The 8002-nt window shown below is 53.1% G+C and overlaps 1 pseudogene; it reads right to left on the bottom strand.

Moving 5' to 3' along the window:
• LOC125037687 overlaps positions 1 to 7566 on the bottom strand; it is a 16853-nt pseudogene extending 9287 nt beyond the window's left edge.
• Between the last annotated feature and the right edge of the window lie 436 nt (positions 7567 to 8002).

Raw genomic sequence — 8002 nt, 5'->3', positions numbered from 1 at the left:
AAGACGAGGGGACGAGAGAGAGAAAGAGAGGGGGAGAGAGAAAGAGAGGGGGGAGAGAGAAAGAGAGGGGGAGAGAGAAAGAGAGGGGGAGAGAGAAGAGAGGGGAGAGAGAGGAAAGAGAGGGGAGAGGACGAGGAGAGAGAGGAGAGGGGATGAGAGAAGGAGGGGGAGAGAGAAAGAGGAGGAGGGATGAGAGAAACGAGAGGTGAGAGAGAGAGAAGAGAGGGGGATGAGAGAAAGAGAGGGGGAGAGAGGAAAGAGAGGGGAGAGAGAAAGAGAGGGGGAGAGAGGAAAGAGAGGGGGAGACGAGAGAGAAAGAGAGGGAGAGAGAGAAGATGAGAGGGACGAGAGAAGAGATGAGGGGAGAGAGAAAGATGAGAGGGAGAGAGAAAGAGATAGGAGAAAGAGAGAGGAGAGAGAAAGAGAGGGGTGAGAGAGAAAGAGGGAGGGAGGAGAGCAGAAGAGAGGGGGTAGAGAGAGAAGAGAGGGGGAGAGAGAAAGAAGAGGGAGAGAGAAAGAGAGGGAGAGAGAAAGAGGAGAGGAGAGATAAGAGAGGGAGTGAGAGAAACGAGAGGGAGAGAGAAGAGAGGGAGGAGATAAGAGAGAGGAGAGAAGGAGAGGGAGAGAGAAAGAGGAGGATGAGAGAAGAGAGGGAGGAGAGAAGAGAGGGAGAGAGAGAGAGAGAGAGGAGAGAGAAAGAGAGAGGAGAGAGGAGGAGAGGAAGAGAGAAAGAGGGGAGAGAGAAAGAGAGGGAGAGAGAAAGAGAGGGAGAGAGAAAGAGAGGGAGAGAAAGAGAGGGGAGAGAGAAAGAGAGGGAGAGAGAAGAGAGGGAGAGAGAAAGAGAGGGAGGAGAGGAAAGAGAGAGGGAGAGAGAAAGAGAGGGGAGAGAGAAGAGGAGAGGAGGAGAGAAAGAGAGGAGAGAGGAGAAGAGGAGGAGAGAGAAGATAAGAGAGAGAGATGAGAGAGAAGAGAGGGAGAGAGAAAGAGAGGGGAGAGAGAAAGAGAGGGGAGAGAGAAAGAGTGGAGAGAGAGAGGGAGAGAGAAAGAGAGGGAGAGGAGAAAGAGGGGGAGAGAGAAAGAGAGGTGAGGAGAGAAAGAGAGGGGAGAGAGAAGAGAGGGAGAGAGAAGAGAGGGAGTGGAGAGAAAGGAGAGGAAGAGAAAGAGAGGGGAGATGAGAGAAAGAGAGGGGAGAGAGAAAGAGAGGGAGAAGAAAGAGAGGGAGAGAGAAAGAGAGCGGAGAGAGAAAGAGAGGGAGAGAGAAAGAGAGGGAGAGAGGAATGAGAGGGAGAGAGAAAGAGAGGGGAGAGAGAAGAGAGGGAGAGGGATGAGAAGAGAGGGAGAGAGAGAAGAGAGGGAGAGAGATAGAGGGGAGAGAGAAAGAAGGGGGGAGAGAGAGAAAGGAGGAGAGAGAGAGAAGAGAGAGAAGAGAGGAAAGAGAGGAAGGAGAGAGAAAGAGAGGGAGAGGAGAAGAGAGGGGGGGAGAGAAAGAGAGGGAGAGAGAAAGAGAGGAGAGACGAGAGGAATGAGAGGGAGAGAGAAGAGAGGGAGAGAGAAGATGAGAGGAGAGAGAAAGAGAGGAGAGAGAAAGAGAGAGAGGGGAGAGAGATAAAGAGAGGGAGAGAGAAAAGAGAGGGAGAGAGAAAGAGAGGGAGGAGAGAAGAGAGGAGAGAGAGAAAGTGAGGGAGAGAGGATAGAGAGGAGGACGGAGAGAAGAGATGAGGGAGAGAGAAAGAGTGAGAAGAGAGAGAGAGAGGAGAGAGAGAGAGAGGGAGGAGAGAGAGAGAGAGGGAGAGAGAGAGTGAGATGAGAAGAGGTGGGAGAGAGAAAGAGGGGGGAGAGAGAGAAGAGAAGAGGAGAGAGAAAGAGAGGGGATGAGAGAAAGAAGAAGAGGGGAGAGAGAAAGAGGGGGAGAGAGAAATGGAGAGGGAGATGACAGAGGAGAGAGAGAGGGAACGAGGAGAAAGAGGAGGGAGAGAGAAAGAGGGGAGAGAGAAAGAGAGGGGGAGAGAGACAAGAGGAAGAAGAGAGAGAAAGAGGGGGAGAGAGAAAAGATGGGGGAGAGAGGAAGAGGGGGAGAAGAGAAAGAGGGGGAGTTAGAAGAGAATGAGGGAGAGAGAAAGAGGGGGAGAGAGAAAGAGGGGAGAGAGAAAGAGAAGAGGGGAAGAGAGAGAAAGGGGGGAGTAGGGGAAAAGAGGGGAGAGAGTAAGAGGGGAGGGAAAGAGGGGAGAGGAAAGTGGGAGAGAGAAAAGGGGAAGAGGAAAGAGGGAGAGATAGATTAAGCAAGCGTATTTGCGCGCGTTCTGAGAATGTATGATTATGTCCGTGTGTGCGATTTACAGACAATACGTGGTTTCTGTATATACGCGCACTCACACCTACGCGTGCTTAGGGTACACACAGCCGCGTGCGTGCTTATAGGCCATATAACGGGTATCAATACGCATAGGCCTAAGTAGACTGTGTACAGTACACGTATCAAATATGCGTACAAGTGCTTATGTAAATGCAAGGACAGCTGCCGTCATTCCTAAAACGTTCCAAGGGGAAATCGCCCTTATGCCAACACAGCACAGAGCACAAATCAACACACACAGACACACACAACTAAGACATCAAGCCACCTCACGTCGCGGCGGTCTGAGCATCTCTGAAGAATAACTCAAGAGAGACATGAGAAAACAACTTTTTTTTCCTCCTCCCCACTCCTCCCCCTCACCCCCTACCAACATTTAATCCCAGTTATATTTACCTCCTTCTTTCCTTAACCATTCTCCACCCCTCCCTCCACCACCTTCTCCCTTCACCCCCCTTCTTCCCCTATCCATTAACTACATCTCCGTCTCCCCCTTGTCCATCCCCCTCCCCCTCCTCCCCCTACCCATTCTACATCTCCCTTCTCCTCCCTCCCCTCCATCCAACCCCCATTCCCCATCCTCTTCTACACATCCTTTATACTGTCTCCCCATTAATTACCTAACCACCTTCTCCCCATCCCTTTTCCCCATTAAGGCCCTACCCATTACCCCCCCTCTCCTTCCCCCCTTCCCCCATCCCTACCCATTACCCCCCCTCTCCTCCCCCCATTCCCCCCTCTCCTCCCCCTTTCCCCCATCCCTACCCATTATCCACCCTCTCCTCCCCCCCTTTCCCCCATCCCTACCCATTCTCCACCCTTCCCCTCCCCTCCCCTTCCCCTTCCCCTTCCCCTTCCCCTCCCCTCCCCTTCCCCTATTCCCCTTCCTATGTCACCACCGACGGCAGTAATTCGGGGCAACTGAGCTGTGGTCCGCGCTTCGCAATTGTGTTAAATTCTCACGTCGACATGTTTCTCCCCTATCCTTCCCACCCCCGTCCCCTATCCTCCCCACCCCCGTCTCCTATCCTCCCCACTTCCCTCCCCTATCCTCCAACCGTCCTCATTCCCTGTTCCACCACCTCTTCCCTCCCTCCCTTCCTCCCCTCTCCCCCGCTTCCCAGATTATGTAAATCACTAAAACGTTAGCAAATGTTGCAGAAGAGGTGGGGAGGGGGAGGGGAGGGGAGGGGAGAATGGGGGGAGGGGAGAATGGGGGGAGGGGAGAATGGGGGGAGGGGAGGAGGGGAGGGGAGAATGGGGGGAGGGGGGGGGGAGGGGAGGGAGGGGAGGGGAGGAAGGGAGAAGAGGAAGGGAGGAGAGGAGGGGAGGAAGGGATTGGAGGGAATGGAGTCACGGGGAGGGGAGGGAATGGAGTGAAGGGGAGGGGAGAATGGGGGGAGGGGAGGGGAGGATGGGGGGAGGGGAGGGAGGGGAGGGGGAGGGGAGGGGAGGAAGGGAGGAGAGGAGGGGGGAAGGGATTGGAGGGAATGGAGTGACGGGGAGGGGAGGGGAGGGAATGGAGTGACGGGGAGGGGAGGGGAGGGAATGGAGGGGAGGGAATATAGGGAAGGGGAGGGAATGGAGGGAAGGGGAGGGAATGGAAGGGGAAGGAAAGGGAGGAAAGAAGGGAATGAAGGAGAAAGGAGGAAAGGGAAGGGAATGAAGGGGAGGAGAGGGAAGGGAATGAAGGGGAGGAGAGGGAAGGTAAGAACGAGGGGGGATGGGGAAGGGAGATGAAGGGGGGGAGAGGGAAGGAGAATGAAGGGGAGGAGCAGGGAAACGGTAACAAAAGGAGCGGATGAGGAGGGGAGAGGGGAGAGGAAAGGAGGGGGAAGGGGGAAGGGGAGAGGGGAAAGAGGAGAGAGGAGAAATGAGAAATCAAATCAGGAAAATTTGGATCGGGGGAAGGAGGAGAGGAAAAGGAGAATAAGAGGGGAAGAGGGGGAGAGAGGGGAAAGAGGGGAAAGAGGAGAGAGAGGAGAGAGAGGAGAAATGGAGAAATGAGAAATGAGAAATGAGAAATGAGAGAGGAGAGAGGAGAAAGGAAAAAGGAGAGAGGAGGAAGGAGAGAAGTGAAAGAAGAGAGGATAAAGGAGAAAAGAGAAAGAAGAGAGGAGAAAGAAGAGAGGAGAAACACAGACAAAGACAGACGGGAGAAACAACAAACAGTACCCCCCCCCCCCTCCCCGTCACGCCCAAACACTCCCGACTGCCACCACTCGCCTTAAAAACGCCAGCCCATCAAACACTGTTCAATTACCAACCTTATCCCTCCTCCCCTCTCTCCCTCACTCTCTGCCCTTCCCATTCCCTTCCCCTCTTCCCCTACCATCCCCCTTCACCATCTCCCCACCTACACCTCCTTTCCCCTTCACCCCTTCCCCTTCTCGCTCCCACTCACATCCCCTTCCCCCCCTTCCCCCTCTCCTCCCCTTCTCCCTCCTACTCACCCTTCCCCCCTTCCCCCTCTCCCTCCCCTTCTCTCTCCTACTCCCCCTTCCCCTTCCCCTTCCCCTTCCCCCTCCCCTTCCTCTCACCTCCCCCCTTCCCCTTTCCCTCCCTCTTCCCCCTCCCTTTACCTCATCCCTTCCCCCCTCCCCTCCCCTCCCCTCACCTCTCCCCTTCCCCTTCCCCCTCCCCCTTACCGCATCCCTTCCCCTCTTCCCCCTCCCCTCAGAATGAGCTTAAATGATGCGATTCCTTATGAAAAGCAGTTCGGGAAATTTAAAGCCCGAGCCCCGAGCCCAAATTAGGGACATCCATTCCCTCGCGTCGGGAGAATGAACCACCTTTCGCCGCAGGAAGCCGTTCATACTGTTATCAGCGTTATCGTTATGATCATTATCGTTAATATCGTGATGAATGTTGTTATTACTAAATTTAACAGCATCGGTGTTACCTTCGTGATTGTTAAAATTATGATTTTTTCATTACTATTACTATTATTTATTACTATTATTTAATACTATTATTTATTATTATCATTATTATTACTGTTTTGTTACTGTCATTATTATACGTCAATTACTATTACTAATCACCACCACCACCCCCCACCAACTCCCTCAAACTCCGCCAACCACCATCGCTTCACCATCAATCCCTCACCACCATAACCACCACCCTCTCCCCATCACCATCGCCTCCCCACCAACGCCACCAGCCCGTCCTCCTCCCCCCCCCCCCCCCCCCCATCCTGCAAGACACCCCCCACCCCTCACGACGACGTCTAACTTCCACCCTTATCGGCACCTATCTCCTCTTACTGCGATCATCTTCCCCTGTCAATCAACGGCGTGACGGGAATGGACAACAGACGGATAACATTTTCTCCCACGCCGGGAACGAGATAGAACTATAATCGACACAAATGCGTGCTTGTCAGTATCATTTTGCCATTTTATATATTTTTTTCCTTTATTTTTTTCTCTATTTTTTTAAAATTATTTTTCAATTTATCTTTCTCTTTTTTTATTCACCCTTTTCTCTTTCTTCATTCATCTTTTCCTTTTTTTTCCCCCTTCGATCAACCGACCGCGATGCACGTCTATGATTGCGCAAGGGAGAGAGAGAGAAGACGAGGATGAGAGGGGAGAGAGAGAAGACGAGGATGAGAGGGGAGAGATAAAAGACGAGGATGAGAGGGGAGAGAGAGAAGACGAGGATGAGAGGGGAGAGAGAGAAGACGAGGATGAGAGGAGGGGAGAAAGGGGAAATGATGATGCAGGGAGTGAGAGGGAGGGAGATGACGGCTGTGAAATAACGAGGGATGGGGAGAATGAAAGACGAAGGAGGAGAGGAGGAGGGATGAGAAACCGGAGGAGGAGGAGGAACAGGATGAAGAGGAGTTAGGGGAAATAAGAAAATGAGGAGCAGGAGGAGGAGGAGGAGGAGGAGGAGGAGGAGGAGGAGGAGGAACAGGATGAAGAGGAGTTAGGGGAAATAAGACAATAAGGAGGAGGAGGAGGAGGAAGGGGATGGGGAGAGGGGGGGGGGGAGGAGGAGGAGGAGGAGGAGGAGGAGGAGGAGGAACAGGATGAAGAGGAGGAACAGGATGAAGAGGAGGAACAGGATGAAGAGGAGGAACAGGATGAAGAGGAGGAACAGGATGAAGAGGAGGAACAGGATGAAGAGGAGGAACAGGATGAAGAGGAGGAACAGGATGAAGAGGAGGAACAGGATGAAGAGGAGGAACAGGATGAAGAGGAGGAAGAGGATGAAGAGGAGGAAGAGGATGAAGAGGAGGAACAGGATGAAGAGGAGGAAGAGGAAGAGGAGGAGGAGGATGAAGAGGAGGAGGAGGATGAAGAGGAGGAGGAGGATGAAGAGGAGGAGGAGGATGAAGAGGAGGAGGAGGATGAAGAGGAGGAGGAGGAGGAAGAGGAGGAAGAGGAGGAGGAGGAGGAAGAGGAGGAGGAGGAGGAAGAGGAGGAAGAGGAGGAAGAGGAGGAAGAGGAGGAGGAGGAGGAAGAGGAGGAGGAGGAGGAAGAGGAGGAGGAGGAGGAAGAGGAGGAGGAGGAGGAAGAGGAGGAGGAGGAAGAGGAGGAGGAGGAAGAGGAGGAGGAGGAAGAGGAGGAGGAGGAGAGGAGGAGGAGGAAGAGAGAGGAGGAGAGAGGAGGAGGAGGAGGAGGAGGAGGAGGAGGAAGGAGGAGGAGGAGGAGGAAGAGGAGGAGGAGGAAGGAGGAGGAGGAGGAAGAGGAGGAGGAGGAAGAGAAGGAGGAGGAAGAGGAGGAGGAGGAGGAAGAGGAGGAGGAGGAAGAGGAGGAGGAGGAAGAGGAGGAGGAGGAGGAAGAGGAGGAGGAGGAGGAAGAGGAGGAGGAGGAAGAGGAGGAGGAGGAAGAGGAGGAGGAGGAGGAAGAGGAGGAGGAGGAGGAAGAGGAGGAGGAGGAAGAGGAGGAGGAGGAAGGAGGAGGAGGAGGAAGAGGAGGAGGAGGAGGAGGAGGAGGAGGAAGAGGAGGAGGAGGAGGAGGAGGAAGAGGAGGAGGAGGAAGAGGAGGAGGAGGAGGAAGAGGAGGAGGAGGAAGAGGAGGAGGAGGAAGAAGAGGAGGAGGAGGAAGAGGAGGAGGAGGAGGAGGAGGAAGAGGAGGAGGAGGAAGAGGAGGAGGAGGAAGAGAAGGAGGAGGAAGAGGAGGAGGAGGAAGAGGAGGAGGAGGAAGAGGAGGAGGAGGAAGAGGAGGAGGAGGAAGAGGAGGAGGAAGAAGAGGAGGAAGAGGAGGAGGAGGAAGAAGAGGAGGAGGAAGAGGACGACGAGTTAGTAAATGAGTAATAGGAGGAAAATGAGGAGTTGGAGGAGGAGGAAGAGGAAGGGGAACAAGAGGAAGATGGGAGGACAACGACAACGACAGGAAAAACAGGAACAAGCAAACAAGCAAACAAACAAAATAAACAACCCAACAATCTCGTAAAAAGCAAACTCGCCAAAAGCAAGATAGAAAAAATATATATATAAAAAATTCGCTAACGTTGCTTCACTGATCACGAAGATAAATCAGAAAACATTCTAGAAGTCTCTATATAGCCATTGGCGCGAACAAAGTGATAAGGATGAAAGAGAAAGACTTGGGAAATAAAAACAAAACAAAAAAAATGAATGGGAGAATGGTATTTTCTCTTTCTTGATGAGATTCTTTAAAAAAACGATCCAGT

The sequence above is a fragment of the Penaeus chinensis genome, chromosome 23, assembly GCF_019202785.1.
Source record: "Penaeus chinensis breed Huanghai No. 1 chromosome 23, ASM1920278v2, whole genome shotgun sequence".
NCBI classification, from domain to species: domain Eukaryota; kingdom Metazoa; phylum Arthropoda; class Malacostraca; order Decapoda; family Penaeidae; genus Penaeus; species Penaeus chinensis.
The sequence above is the reverse complement of the archived record's forward strand: the minus strand, read 5'-3'. Positions and strand labels throughout refer to the sequence as shown.